Here is a 16,268-nt window from a genome sequence, read left to right on the forward strand (position 1 = left end):
GAGCCTAGGGCTTGCCGATTGGAAGGTCAGCAGTTTGAATCCCCGTGACGGGGTGAGCTCCCATTGCTCAGTCCCAGCTCCTGCCAACCTAGCAGTTCAAAAGCACCCCAAAAAGTGCAGGTAGATTAATAGGCACCTCTCTGGCCGGAAGGTAAACTGTGTTTCCGTACTTTGCTCTGGTTTTGCCAGAAGCGGCTTAGCCATGCTGGCCACATGACCCGGAAAAACTGTCTGCGGACAAACGCTGGCTCCCTCGGCCAGTAAAGTGAGATGAGTGCCACAACCCCAGAGTCGTTTGGGACTGAACTTAGCTGTCAGGGGTCCTTTACCTTTTTATGGGAGAAAGGGCTCCATGTTGGAAGGCACCAATGCTGCCGCTGCTGCCCCAGGAGCTGATTCTGCAGCCCCTGTCCTCAGGCCATGTGAAATCAGAGCACCCCAGGACGAAGACAGACCCTGGGAAGCCTTCAAAGAAAGCAGAGTCATCACACTGAAAACAGGGCACTTGGCAGGTTTGGTGGTGTTTCCACAGGCAGTAGCTAGGGAGTTTCAGAGGTGAGTCAGGAGTGGTACAGGACCAGCCATGGATCTGCTGGATCTTAAGCCAGGGGTCAGCAAACTTTTTCAGCAGGGGGCCTGTCCACTGTCTCTCAGATCTTGTGGGGGGGGGCGGAATATATTTTGAAAAAAAATATGAATGGATTCCTATGCTCCACAAATAACCCAGAGATGCATTTTAAATAAAAGGACACATTCTACTCATGTAAAAACAATTTGATTCCCATGGGCTGGATTTAATAATAATAATAATAATAATAATAATAATAATAATAATAATAAATGTTATTTATATCCCGCCCTCCCCAGCCAAAGCCGGGCTCAGGGCGGCTAACAACAATAAAATAGTACAACATTCTAAAACCATTTCATTATAAAATTAATTCAACTCAAAATGATGGCAACCATTAGGCTAAAGTTCTGTGAAGTTTGCCAAGGGAGGGAGTCAGGCTGTGCCCTGGCCAAAGGCCTGGTGGAACAGCTCTGTCTTGCAGGGCCTGCGAAAAGATGTCAAGTCCTGCAGGGCCCTAGTCTCTCGTGGCAGAGCGTTCCACCAGATTGGAGCCACAGCCGAAAAAGCCCTTGCTCTAGTTGAGGCCAGCCTAACCTCTCTGTGGCCTGGGACCTTCAGGATGTTTTTGTTAGAAGGTGATTGGGCTGGATCCGGTCCCTGGGCCTTAGTTTGCCTACCCATGTCTTAGTTTGCCTACCCATTCTGCTGCAACAGCCTGAAAGAGGCACAGTAAAAAGAGGGGGCCCTCCATTTTCTGCCCTGACTTTCTGCCCCACCAATAGGATTCAGATGCAGTGGTGGTTCTAATTCTCAAATCCGCCCCAGGGCAGAGTGTAGTTCCCTGTTAGTTCAGCAGTGGATAGAACATAGGCTTGTTCGATCTATTCTCTATGTGTGTGTTTATAGAACTCCACTGTCTGCCAACCAGAGGCAGGTGCAAATGGCATAGGGTTAGAATTAAAGAGCTGGCTGCCTGCATCTACATTCTGACTCTAGATATTTGTTTTCAATACCAGTAGTGTGCTCATAGCCCTTCTACATCAAAGTCCACGTCTGGCTAGTTTTCATCATTTCAACAGCATAATTAAGGTGGGGTAAATTCATTTTGTTGTTGTTATTGTTAAATAGTTCTGAGTCAAAAATATTTTGCTTGTCTACTGGAAATCTCCCAGAGATCTCCCAACAGATCTAAGTCTGCCCACCCCATGCCACCTAGTCTTGAAGGTATATCGGAGTTGCCTGCTATTTTAGCCCAAACTATATTACACACTGAGATCCTGTGGCGTATTGATTTCCACTGATTCTGATAAACAACAGGCAAAACAAGAATGCAACAAAACCACAAATATAATAAAATAAGACAGCTGGGAGTATTTTCCCAGAAGACTTTTTTTTATGAATAATGAAGGTGATCAAGAACCAAACCACATCAGAATAATTGATCTTCAAAGACCATGTTATAACACAGAAAGATATTTTGTTAATGGAAATTGCTACCAGGAATGCTGCCACCACATAACTTCAGAAGCAAAGTTAAAAGCTTCTGGGGAATATCAAACAACACATTCTGTGTTCATTAAAACAGTTTTGCTTCATCTAAATCACTGTTACAGATGCCATTTAAGTTTCCTCTCCAAGCTGTTGCTACCAAACTCCCCCTGTCTTAAACCTTTCTTTTGAATGCTGTGTAATTATTTCTCTTTTATAATTCATTAGAGCGTCCCAGTGTTTGGATCTCGTCCAGGTCTCTATTTTCCTTCCACATTATTGGCAAAAGAAATTTTTAAGAAAGGGGATGAAATTGTACTGGAATTTTGCCAGCTGTACCCATTTAATCAAATCATTTCTTGGTGCATGGGTTATTACCAAGTCGTAGTCTTATACTGGCTAAATAATTAACTGGTAATTAAGAAATCCAAAATTATATGGATGCCCTTGAATTCCTCGCATAATTTGCTTGCTTGAATCTCAGTTTGTGTTTGTGTGAGAGTGTGTGTATGCATCCACACATGCATAATGAATGCAGATAACACTTTATAGTATATTGTCTGTGCTGATGGACCTAAGATGCTGTAAATATCATATTAATTCTGCAACTCTGACATATCCTACAGTGGTTTGTGCACCATTCTTCTGTTCGATGACTCTCCTGGTAACCATGGGCAACAAAGCATTCCATGCAAACGTGTGGCCAGGCTGATGGAAGCGAGAGGGATATTGGATCATTCCATCCTCCTTCCACTAGTGCACATGATAGTAGTAGTTATTATTATTATTAGCCTGCTAGGAGGCCAGCACCATGTGTTTCATCTTCCCAAGGAGAGAGGAAGCCCCCTTCTCTAAAGCTAGCATGCAAATTCAGGCTACTGTAGTCTTAACAAGCAGGCGAGTGACTTTAGTAGACTTATTCACAAGACTGGTTTACACAATCTTCTTATCACCATCATCATCAAATTTATATGCCAGCCTTCCTTCCAAACCCAGGGTTGCAAACACAACTGTGTTAAAAATAATACCATTATAAATTCAGTAGAAACATATTTGAAATATTTGAAGGCATCTAAAAACAATTTAAAACAGAGGCAATGAAATCATGTGTCCTGATATGCCCACTGGAAGAGATTTTTTTTAGAGAAAAGTGATGGAAAACCTAGGCAGCATCTTAAAAAGCAGAGACATCACCTTGCCGACAAAGGTCCGTATAGTTAAAGCTATAGTTTTCCCAGTAGTGATGTATGGAAGTGAGAGCTGGACCATAAAGAAGGCTGATCGATGAAGAATTGATGCTTTTAAATTATGATGCTGGAGGAGACTCTTGAGAGTCCCATGGACTGCAAGAAGATCAAGCCTATCCATTCTGAAGGAAGCCCTGTGTGTTCACTGGAAGGACAGATCCTGAAGCTGAGACTCCAATACTTTGGCCACCTCATGAGAAGAGAAGACTCCCTGGAAAAGACCCTGACGTTGGGAAAGATTGAGAGCACAAGGAGAAGGGGATGACAGAGGATGGTATTCTCTGTCCTCAAAGCTACCAGCATGAGTTTGACCAAGCTGTGGAAGGCAGTGGAAGACAGGAGTGCCTGGCGTGCTCTGGTCCATGGGGTCACGAAGAGTCGGACACGACTAAGCGACTAAACAACAACAACAAAAAGGAGTATAGTGAAGGAACCTGCCAAATGTCAATAGGCAGGTGGCTATGGAGCACAGGTGATTCCACATGGAAGGAGTCATTCCTTGCCAATGCAGAATGAAGACTTTGTGGCTCATGTATGGGGTAAGGTCCCACGCTTCAATAGACCGGTCCCAAGCTGCTGAAGGTTTTCTATACCAAGAGTAACACCTTGAACTTAGCCTGGTAGTGTACTTGTGTGTTGAATGGTAAACACAAACAGTGACCTGCTGGGAAAATAACTTTAAGAAATTAAAAACCCTCTGTCATGTGACCATCACTGAAAAAAGAGATGGAATCACCTGAAGCCAAAGGGGTCTATGTCTGCCACTTCATTCCCACTATTTCCATGCTTAATTCCATTCGGAACAAAATACCCTCCACCACGTTTGCATCTCCTGTGATCCAGATCTGTGTTGGGTCCAAATTCTAGAAAAGAAAATATAGTATTCGTGTTCCCTAGAAAGAACAGGATTTCTCCCTAACTGCGAGTTTAATGCAGCCAAATTTTCTTGACAGCTTCATTTCAAACATCTGTTTCCCACAGAGTTCTACAATCTGGTGTTTTGAACTCCCATCAGCCTCAGCTACCATGACCAATGGTCATGCCTGATGGGAGTTGTAGTCCAATGACATCTGGAGGGCACCAGATCAGGGAATCATTACTCACCTTGCACAGAGGTGAATCCATGTCTTTTTTTCCTGCTCAGGGCTTCATCATCATCATCATCATCATCATCATTTCTTATTTATAACCCACCCATCTGGGTGGCTCCCAACAGAATTAAAAGCACAATAAAACATCAAACATTAAAAACTAAACAGGGCTGACTTCAGATAACAATAACAATAACAATAACAATAACAATAACAATAACAATAACAATAACAATAACAATAACAATAACAATAACAATAACAATAATAACAATAACAATAACAATAACAATAACAATAACAATAACAATAACAATAACAATAATAATAATTTACTATTTGTAACCCGCCCATCGGGACGCGGGTGGCACTGTGGGTAAAACCTCAGTGCTTAGGACTTGCTGATCGTAAGGTTGGCGGTTCGAATCCCCACGGCGGGGTGAGCTCCCGTCGTTCGTTCCCAGCTCCTGCCCACCTAGCAGTTCGGAAGCACCCCTAAGTGCAAGTAGATAAATAGGTACCGCTTTATAGCGGGAAGGTAAACGGCGTTTCCGTGTGCGGCACTGGTGCTGGCTTGCCAGTTGCAGCTTCGTCACGCTGGCCATGTGACCCGGAAGTGTCTTTGGACAGCGCCAGCTCCCGGCCTCTTGAGCGAGATGAGCGCGCAACCCTAGAGTCGGTCATGACTGGCCCGTACGGGCAGGGGTACCTTTACCTTTACCCCGCCCATCTGGCTGGGTTTCCTTGCTGGGATGTCTTCTAAAAGTCAGATAGTTGTTTATTTCCTTGACATCTGATGGGAGGGCGTTCCACAGGGTGGGTGCCACTACCGAGAAGGCCCTCTGCCTAGTTCCCTGTAACCTCACTTCTCGCAGTGAGGGAACTGCTAGAAGGCCCTCAGAGCTGGACCTCAGGGTGAATGATGGGGGTGGAAACGTTCCTTCAGGTGTACTGGGCCAAGGCCATTTAGGGCTTTAAAGGTCAGCACCAACACTTTAAATTGTTCTCAGAAATGTACTGGGAGCCAATGTAGGTCTTTCAGGACTAGTGTTACGTGGTCTCGGTGGCCACTCCCAGTCACCAGTCTTGCTACCATATTCTGGGTTAGTTGTAGTTTGCAGGTCAGCTTCAAAGGTAGCCCCACATAAAGCACATTTCAGTAGTCCAAGCGGGAGATAATCAGAACATTCACCGCTCTGGCGAGACAGTCTGCAGGCAGGTAGGGTATCAGCCTGCGTACCAGATGGAGATGGTAGACAGCTGCCCTTGACACAGAATTGGCCTGCACCTCCATGGACAGTTGTGAGTCCAAAATGACTCCCAGGCTGTGCACCTGGTCCTTATGGGCACAGTTACCCCATTCAGGACCAGGGAGTCCTCCACACCTGCCTGCCCCCTGTCCCCCCAAAACAGTACTTCTGTCTTGTCAGGATTCAACCTCAATCTGTTAGCTGACATCCATATTTACACTTACATTTCCAGGCACAGCTATATGTCTTCCTTCCAGAAAGCTGCAGAGAAAAGGGAGGGAGGGAGGGAGAGAGGGAGGGAGGAAGTGATCAGACATGGAGTTTTAAAGTGTAGTCTGTGTCTGAAATGTGTGGAGGACAGTTAAGTTTGGATAAGCCCTCAGTGGAACATCCAATTCTTTCTCCCCTATTAATTTGCCTATATAATGTGTGCATTTCAAGTCTTTAGATGACAGAAAAAATGGAAATGTGTAGGTGGAATATGACATAGTTTATCCTCCATTTTTCCCCACATGATGCTGACAGAAATTAGGAGACTTCAGACACAGGGATCCAACTCTTTATCTTCATGTAACAGTGTAAAAAAAAAAAAAAAAACCCACATGTAACTGGTTCTGAGATTTTGGGTCAGTCTGCAACTGAAAAGCAATACAAATGTTTCCCCTTCCACACAGAATGACCGCTCCCCACTTAAAACGGGGGGGCGCCTTTTGCGTGGACGGTTGCAGCCCTGGATCTGGAGTGGCCCCATCAGCATAGGCTTTGCCTTCCCTCAGGTGGGATACCTGGAGGTCCCCGCCTACCCCAGTGAGTTGTCCAATCCCACCTGGGCGAAGCGTTGCCAGGGAAACCAGGCCAGGTAAGGGGAGGGATTACCTGCCCACACAATAGAGGGTGGATCTTAATTGTTAATCCTCACTTGGCTCCAGAGCTTCTCCCACCCTACCCACCCTCAGTTAATGTCTTCTTTTGCAGGTTAACTTTTCTTCACAGGTTTTGCAGGTTAACCTGTCTCCACAGGTATGTGGGCGCTGCTACGATAAGGTCGCTGTTAAAGGGCCGGAAAGGAATTTCCCTGCATTGGCAGGTTTCGCCTTTCCCGTAGCAAAACGTCACAACTTTGGCGGTATCAGGCCTTGGGCGGAATCCTTTAGTCCATCTTCCTCTTTGCGGCGGCGATACCAGGGTTCCCCGTTAAAGGGGTTTTTGAAGGGAGGCTTTGGCCGTACGCCGAAAGGTTGTCATTGCTCTCCCCTGCGGCGGCGTAACGGGGGCGGCTATCTCTGCTTGAACATATGTTCTCCAGAGCCGGCCCATCCCCCCCCACACACACTGGATAACCCTGATGCTCCCTAGGTCCCCGGCTGGGGACTAGGGAGGGAGAACACCCAATGCCTGAGCCAAGGTCTACCCACATTTGAAATTTAATAAAGTTGTGGCCAATTTAATCCCATAGCACGTTGTCTAGAGTCGTTATTCCACATGACGGGGGGGACCACTCAGGATCTGGGGACTCCGCCTGTCCACGCAAAAAGTCTAGTAGCCACTCTCCATTTCATACATATGGTTTTGTAAAGTTCCTCTTCAGAAATATATCTTCTTTGATCAATTTTTCACTGAATACATCACTAAATTTGGGCTTGATACTTTTTGAAATAACTTAATTGCTTTTAACGTTTCATTCTTAGTTGTGAGTGTTACATTAAGCACATTAAGATGTTGAGGGACATTTTTTAAAAAACTGTTATCTGTGAATCACCATCCTACTGTGCCCTGTCAAGCCTTTCATAAATGCTTCAAACAATCTGGAATGTGAGAATATTTCTCCTTCTGAAATGCCAGCCTGAGTGATGGCAATACATTTTTATTATTATTACAGGGTTTTAGGATGCCCTTTCCTCATTAAATCTGAGAAGAAGAAAAATGGAAATTGTCACGTAGAGCATGTATTAATGGGAACGGGAAAAAAAGTAACACCAGACATGCATTAAATAGCTTTGGCTTCCCATCAGGCTAGCTTGATGGTAGGGAAAGCCAGTATTATCGGTATAATCTTGCAGATAAGAACAGGCCTTTCGCCCCCACGTAACTCACCTTGATACTACAGGAAAATGGTGGGTTTTGCACATTATTGACTTGGAAGACATCTTTGTGAAATGAAAATAATAACAAGGGCTTTCTTCAGCTGGAACTCACTGGAACTCAGTTCCGGCACCTCTCAGGCAGGCACCAAAACCATTATAAAAGAGCAAGGGAAGTGTTATTAGTGAGTTAAAGCACCTCTTTTTCTAGAAAAATAGCACTGTGCCTTAGTCTCCCCCCACATCTCTTAGAGCCCCTTGAGGTTCTCCTCTAAAAAGGTAAATGGTAAAAGGACCCCTGACCATTAGGTCCAGTCGTGGCCGCTTCTGGGGTTGCGGTGCTCATCTCGCTTTACTGGCCGAGGGAGCCGGCGTACAGCTTCTGGGTCATGTGGCCAGCATGACTAAGCCGCTTCTGGTGAACCAGAGCAGCACACAGAAACACCGTTTACCTTCCCACCGGAGTGGTACCTATTTATCTGCTTGCACTTTGACGTGCTTTCGAACTGCTAGGTTGGCAGGAGCAGGGACCGAGCAATGAGAGCTCACCCTGTCGCGGGGATTCGGACTGCCAACCTTCCGATCGGCAAGTCCTAAGCTCTGTGGTTTAACCCACAGCGCCACCCGCGTCCCCTACAGTTCTCCTCTATTTTTGACCATAATTAGATGCACACACTTAAACCCAGCTTAGCTATACAATTATTATATGATTGCTGTCACAATTGTGTAGTTTTTAGTAAATAAAAATACTCATATCTCTTCCAGCTTGGACTACATGTTTGGTTACAAAATGTTATGGTGTGTGCTCTCTTCCAGAAGATGTGCTCCTATTCAGTACTCCACCCAGTCATTGTGACCAATCAGAGCTTTGCTTCCACCTTGAAGCTCTGATTTTGTTATACATGCACTTTACATCTGCAAATCCTGGGGTTCCTGCAGACCAGGCAGATACCTCAATCTTCTTTCCCAGTGACCCCATTTTGGTTACAGTCCTGTCAGCATGCAGCAAATGAGTTAGATATTAGGAGTGATAGTCAAGTCTCAGCATGTTTTATTGGATCTTCAGTTGCTGACAAATGAAGATGTGGAGAGGGTGCTTGACACAAACCATACAATAGCCTCCACTGTCCACTTTGTCTTGTGTTAGGATGCAGAGGATTCGTGGCTTGGGTGCTAATAATAAATAATAAATATTGCTTCTCTAAAGGAGAGTAACTCTCTGTAATGAGAGCTGGCTGTGGTGAAGCTTCCAGTGAGAAAGTCTCCGCTGAATTCTTGTGATCAAAATTATTATAGACCATTATCTAGTAATATGGCATCAAGGAACTAGATGCAGATTTCTTAATGCTCCTATGCACCCTTACTCAAAAGTAAAGCCCCAATCAGCATGTATACAGGATTACAGCCTGCAGTATGGTTGGAAAAGCAGGCTGGTTGCAGGGTGTCCTTACTGAGATGTATTGGTAAATCATTTGGTTGCACCTTTACGGTCCAGAGTTCACATGAATTGATACCTCAAGGACCACATCTTTCCACATGAAGCTACCTGGATTCTGCATTCATCATCTGAGGCCCTTCTTTGTGTGCCTCCTCCATGAGAGGTCCAAAGAGTGGCAACACCAGAACAGGCCTTTTCTGCAGTGGCCCCCTGTTTGTGGGATGCTCTCCCCAGGGAGTTTTGGCTGGCACCTTCATTATACAGTGGTACCTCAGGTTACAAACACCTCGGGTTACAAACACTTTGGGTTACAGACTCCACTAACCCAGAAGTAGTACCTCAGGTTAAGAACTTTACTTCAGGATGAGAACAGAAATCGTGCAGTGGCAGTGGGAGGCCCCATTAGCAAAAGTGGTACCTCAGGTTAAGAACGGTTTCAGGTTAAGAACAGACCTCTGGAACGAATTAAGTTCGTAACCAGAGGTACCACTGTACACCTTTAGGTGCCAGGCAAAAAACACTCCTCTTTAACCAAGCCTTTGGCTAACTGACATCTGATGCTCTTTTAAAATGCGTTGGAGGAGGGCAGGAATATTGAGTTGTTCTTTTAATTTTTATTATGGATTTTGTGTTTTTATGTGTTGTGAACTGCCATGAGACCTGCAGGTACAGGACAGTATACAAAATTAATAAATAGTTGTAGTACCAGTAACAATAGTCCTTTGTATATATGTTTTTTTAAAAAATGGCACAAATTCCCTCCATAAAGAAAGACATGAGGTTTTGGTCATGCTTTATTTAAGGCATGTATTTTTCTATTCACAGCAAGTGTTTCCTCTCCTATGGAAGCATTGTGCCAAAGCCCAGAGACAGGTTTAGCACCTCAGGGAGAACTAAGCCAATGTTATATCACATTCCTACTGAGGAAGTGTGCTTAAATAGCAAATCTGGAAGGGAAGAAGAAAAAACACCTGCAAGTTAAAATGTGATGGGAAATAATGAGAACTCAGAATCAATTTGAGCAAGTACTGTGTGAAGTAATGAGGAAGGAATACTATAATTTTTTTTCTCCATGGGTAATAACCCCCCCAAATACCCTAAGCTACAATCAAGGTAAGTGATTCTTGCATCAGACATGTGACATTTTTGCATGTGTGAGCTTTCATGTGATCCGTTTGTCTACAGTTAGTTTTCCGGGTCATGTAGCCAGCATGACTTAACCTCTACTGGCCAGAATGCCACAGCGCATGGAAACGCTGTTTACCTTCCTGCCACAGCGGTACCTATTTATCTATTTGCACTGGCATGCTTTTGAACTGCTAGGTTGGCAGGAGCTGGGACAGAACAACGGGAGCTCACCCCGTCGCAGGGATTCGAACCGCTGACCGCAGCAACTTTTTCCAGCTGTGGGCTGGTCCACCGTCCCTCAGACCATGTGGTGGGCCGGACTATATTTCGGGGGGATGGATGAATTCCTATGCCCCACAAATAACCCAGAGATGCATTTTAAACAAAAGGACACATTCTACTCATGTCAAAACACACTGATTCCCAGACCGTCCGCAAGCCGGATTGAGAAGGTGATTGGGGTGCATCTGGTCCCAGGCCTTAGGTTGCCTACCCCTACCCAAGAGGCTTAGTGGTTTAGACCACAGCGCCACTGGCATCCCCCTAGATTTCATGTGATACCCATCTATCAATGGCATATGGGGGCTGTTTCATGAGGTAGCTACTGGATTACCTCATCCTTGCATAAAACTAGATGCAGAGATTAGCATGTTAAATAAGCCTAGGTATCAGTTCTCATGCTAGGTTCAAGGGATGGGGGAGTGAATCAAATGTTGTGATAAAAGTAAAGCTGATGGGCATAAACTATTCCCCTATGGACAAAACTATAATCACAAAGAGGAATTGGCATAAGACTCAGTGAAATCCTCTTCCATCGGTCCCCATTCAGCTCTTGGCTCACATATATGAGTGCTATAACAGGGTGCTCTCACTCATTATCTCCTGCGGGTTACTAGAGCCTTGAGTGCCCAACACTATTCAGAGACCAGATTGTAGTACAAGCTAGAAGTTCAACAAAAATCAATAAAGAACAATTACCTCAAAGTGGATCCAACTGGCTATAGTGCATAAATACGAAACACCAAATATGGGCCAACAGAGGGAGGAGATGAGCAAAGAACAAAATAATTTGCACACACAACATTCCCAACTCATGGCAGCACTCTCATCATCCCCTCTAGTCTCCCAATCAGATTTTTCCCCCCATTTTGACTGGCAATCTCCGATCGGCAAGCCCTAGGCTCAGTGGTTTAGACCACAGCGCCACCCGCATCCCCAAAACCTCTTACACCAGTGCAATTTTTCTAGGAAAAGAGGTGCCGGGACCCACCATGAACACCTCCCTCATTCTCATAGAATGGTAATGGCACCTGCCTAAGAGGTGCTGGAACTGAGTTCCAGTGAGTTCTGGCTGGGGGGAAGCCCTGCTCTCACCCACCCTAGTGAGAGCCAGCATGGTGTAGTGGTTAAGAGCGGTGGACTCGTAATCTGGTGAACCAGGTTTGCTTCCCTGCTCCTCCACATGCAGCTGCTGGGTGACCTTGGGCTAGTCACACTTCTTTGAAGTCTCTCAGCCTCACTCACATCACAGAGTGTTTGTTGTGGGGGAGGAAGGGAAAGGAGATTGTTAGCCGCTTTGAGACTCCTTAGGGTAGTGATAAAGCGGGATATCAAATCCAAACTCTTCTTCTTCTTCTACGCTACCTACCAGCTGTAATCAGAAATTTTCAGCCACTTTCCAAATGCACAAATACCCTCCATGGCTAACAGAGAGGGGGAGGGGAGGGGGAGGGGAAACACAATAGCCAATCAGAGCCTCCAGAAAATTTCCTACCCCACATCACAATGGAGAAGTGGTAGATAGATAGATAGATAGATAGATAGATAGATAGATAGATAACACTGTTTTATTGCTCTTAGGGTATATTTTTGTCTTAATGCAAATTGTTTTTCCATTGTAAACAGTGTATACCACATTGAGTTTTAAAAGATATTAAATGTTTTAAAAAACCTTTTAAATTGGTGGTGGAGAATTTATGGCAAATGGAACTATCTTGGACCTCCAGAGGGTCCATTTTAGCCTATTAGGCTGTTTTCCCCAAACAATGGGGAAGTGGTATAAACCCAATGCTGTTGCCTAGAGAGCAGGCAGGATTGTAGCTTTGCTGGTGGGCAAGAGAAGCACAGCGAGGTGCCGCGACCAGAGTTAATAGCCCCCATGCAACTTCCCCAGCTGTGTTTCCTCTTGTTGGAACACTGAAGCTATTCATGCCACGCTTCTCCCTGAATGGGCGAAAGATTAAAGTCCCACCCCTCCCGCCAGCCAAGTGTCGGGAGAGCAGCAAACTCCATAAAGGGAAATAATTTCTTCCAGCTTATTCAGTCATCTTCCTGCTCTGCTATGTCTCCACTTTCATTTCCAAATTGTTCTCATAAATTTGCATAATAATAGTTTGCAGGCAGCCAGGTTTTAAAGACAAGGAAGCTCGTGCATAAATTTGTGTCCATTTTAAGTGGACCCCACTTTAACTAGGAAGACTAGAAAGCTGGGGCTTTCATTGTGAAAAGTTCTGTGCCAGATACTTGTAGGTGCTCAGCATATGCATTCCTACTGACGCTGCTCAACATCTGGTGAAAAAGAAGAGCTTTTTTGCAATAGGACTTTAAACCTAAAATGCTCTGGTTAGGGAAGAGGGAGGAAAAGAGATGTTACTGGGTGGGGTGTCTAATCATTTTACATCTCGCCGCTCTTGTTTTATTGCAGGCGACTCAGTGGCATCTGGTGCTGGCAACAGACAGAGGATGGATGTTGGGCCATTCGGTCTAGAGATATTTAATTGATGGGCTGATTCAACTCCTATTAAACCTAGTGAGGGGAAAAAGGCTGCATTGGGCCCTGACAGCATCATAATAACAGCACATTAGTATTGCCTACAAATGAGATTTGGTCACCAGAGCATGAATGCTTTTAGAATGCTTTTATGGGGCTTTGTCTAGTGCACTTAGCATGTACATAGAGATGCCAATGACATTCTAAGTATCTTGACATTGATAATAAAACACACTAAAACAAAATGGTTTGGCCAAACAGAATATCCAGACCAGGCTTTTACTGCCAATTTCTATCTTCATTTGTCAGCGCAAACATGGCTATCACTCATCTTGCTTGACTCTCACAATCTGTGTCTGCATCTCCCATGAATGACTCAGGCATAGTGACATCATTTCTTTGATGGCTGTCATATTCCTTGACTTCTGCCCTTGAACTATGGGCAGCCTCTGTGTCTATGTCTTACCAATACCCACTGAGATGCGCTGTGGCCAGGTGTTCAGGTTGACTATGGGGCATCAGCCTGTGTAAATATCAGTTGATCTTTTGCGCATTTTCCAAATTTTCACAGATGGAAGCAGGAAAAGCCCTAACCTTATAGAAAGGGCTGCCTCCTTCCATCACAAACTGCAGAAGGCACTAGTCAAGCTCCTATTTGCTGCATTCATTTGTTCTTGAAAAAGCTTTCCCGGCACTGTTTTATAAGAGCAGGATCCGATAGCCTCTGGCAACAAGCAATTCATAAAAAAAGAATTGGAAGGGACCCTGAGGGTCATCTAGTCCAATTCCAATGTGGGAATTTTTTGCCTGAGGTAGGGCTTGAATTTATGACCCTGGGATTAAGAGTCTCGTGCTCTACCAACTGAGCTGTCCCAAGCAATTGCATGCAGTTGAGTGAGCAAGCTGGTGGAGGAGAAGAAGAAGAGTTTGGATTTGATATCCCGCTTTATCACCACCCTAGGGAGTCTCAAAGCGGCTAACATTCTCCTTTCCCTTCCTCCCCCACAACAAACAGTCTGTGAGGTGAGTGAGGCTGAGAGACTTCAGAGAAGTGTGACTGGCCCAAGGTCACCCAGCAGCTGCATGTGGAGGAGTGGAGACGCGAACCCGGTTCCCCAGATTACGTGTCTATCACTCTTAACCACTACACCACACTGGCTCTCTTTTAAGGAGGGAGGGGATGTCAATCTACTATGTTTAGCATAGAAAGCAGTCATTGTCCACAAGCCCCCAGAAGGCTAATGTGAGCTCATTTACAAGCCTGTTTCAAAAGCCAAGGAGTTATATTTCTTTAGTTTAAATATATGCTAGAAAAAAAATAATTGTCCAGGAATCTGCTATCAGTAGTTTCAAATGAGCTCACCAGTATTTATTTATTTAGCTTGTTACTTAATTAGTATTCATTTTACAATCTCAGGGTGGGTTACAAAGAAATTAAATGCAAACAACCTAAGAAAGAGTACAGATAAAACATATATAGAATCAACTGCAACTCGGTCATAAAACATGTCTTATTGAGCCAGCAGAGCTCCTCACCAAAACAGAAACTAATGTTTGTGTCTCAAAAAAGCCCAAGAAAATGGGTGAATCAAAAGCTGGGATTGGAATATCAGCAGAGTCAGTGCCAGGATTGCATCCCGGAAGAAGACATTCCATAACTGGATTGCAACCATGGAGAAGAACTATTTGATGGCATGTCAACTTTGTCAATTTTTTCTCCTTGGCTGAAAACTCTGCTCTTTAGATCTGTCCTGTTCATTGCTCTCATGCTGGCATGTATCAGGGCAATAAGCAGGTAGATGAAGATGGGTTGTGATGACATCAAAAGCAGAGTCAAGGGTTGGCAGCTCCTTCAGGGACAGTACTAAAAAGTTTCATTGGGTAGAACTCAGTGGGGAGGGGAGGGGTCTGGCCAACTGCCTCTGACCCTCCCTCTGTCCAGGCAAGAGCCAAGGAGGTGGCATAGCTGGTAGTCTGGATTAGATTTCTTTGTGGTTCCCACCCATTCCCCCCCCCCCCCCGCAAGGGAACTAACTCCATCTACCTTCTTCAACCAATTTCATTTGCTCTGGTACCACCCCCACCCCACCCCGATCTGTCTCAAGATCCTAGCACCTTCCAAAACAGAGCCATACTTTTGCTCTCTATCCAAATTGTCATTGCAGGGCAGATCTGATATGGCAAACAGTCCTTTGATGGTTCTTGTTGGTAATCTTACTGGTGAAGCCCAAACATTTGTCTCATGTTGCTCCCACAATTCGCTACCCAACTAAATCTGAAATACATTGTACTTTAGGAATATGCACACTTCTGAAATACACAGAAAACCTATACACAGTATGGTTTTTCATGGCCCAGATCAGATCACAAGTTTAGAATTGATATGTGTTGAGATATACATACATACACTGTAATACATCGAGATTGAGTGCCCAGATGGGGCGGCGATAATAGGCAATATTATGTACTATATATATATGTCACCCAGATTTGAGCATCTGCACATGGCTAGAGTATTAAAATGTTCCATGTTCACCAGAGTAGAGATCATTATAACTCTATGAAAAACCCAGATAATCAAAGAGATATGTAATGCTTTCCAAGCTATGGAAGCCAAGGTCTATTAAACTTCCATAATTAGCAGTCATTTATTAAGAATACATTTCATAATTTTTTGAAAATCACTTTTTACATAAATAGCAGGAAAGCACCCAACCAGATTAATAGCTCTGTGCATTCTTGCCAAGGTTCCTGCTTAATTAAAACTTCGTCTTTTTCGTACAACAAATGAAAAGGAAAAATTATACGCTAATGCAAGGATTTTTTTAAAAAGGGGGAAAAAATCAAAAAAACTTTCTCTGAAAGTAATAAACCTTCTGTTCGCTGGGTTTATGAATAAGCATAACTTTTCTATTGGTAAACAGTTTCCATATTCCAATTAGGGTGACTTAAAGCACAGTTTTGTTGCTAACATGTAGGTTTCTTCTGTGGTGAAACACCATGCGGATTTCAACAGTAGCAATCATATACAGTAGGGGCTGGTCTATTTGGATGAATGAAGTACTGTCATACCAACCCCCAGGCTGTGCTCAGCCAGTCCCTCCACAAGCAGTCAAAGGGGCAGCCCTGGCTGTCAGCTTCCTCCTCTTTAATTGAAGTGTTGACCCTTGCAGAACTCAGCAGGGAGGTGGATGGCAACAAAAC

General features: G+C 44.4%; 1 long non-coding RNA gene across 1 annotated transcript in view; it reads right to left on the minus strand.

The window, feature by feature from the left end:
- Nucleotides 1-16,268, minus strand: part of LOC309344071 — a 352,998-nt gene that overhangs the window by 23,168 nt on the left and 313,562 nt on the right. The gene's annotated exons all lie outside the window — the stretch shown is intronic.

The sequence above is a fragment of the Podarcis erhardii genome (genome assembly GCF_964252035.2).
Source record: "Podarcis erhardii genome assembly, chromosome: 6".
In the NCBI taxonomy this organism is placed as follows: Eukaryota; Metazoa; Chordata; class Lepidosauria; order Squamata; family Lacertidae; genus Podarcis; species Podarcis erhardii.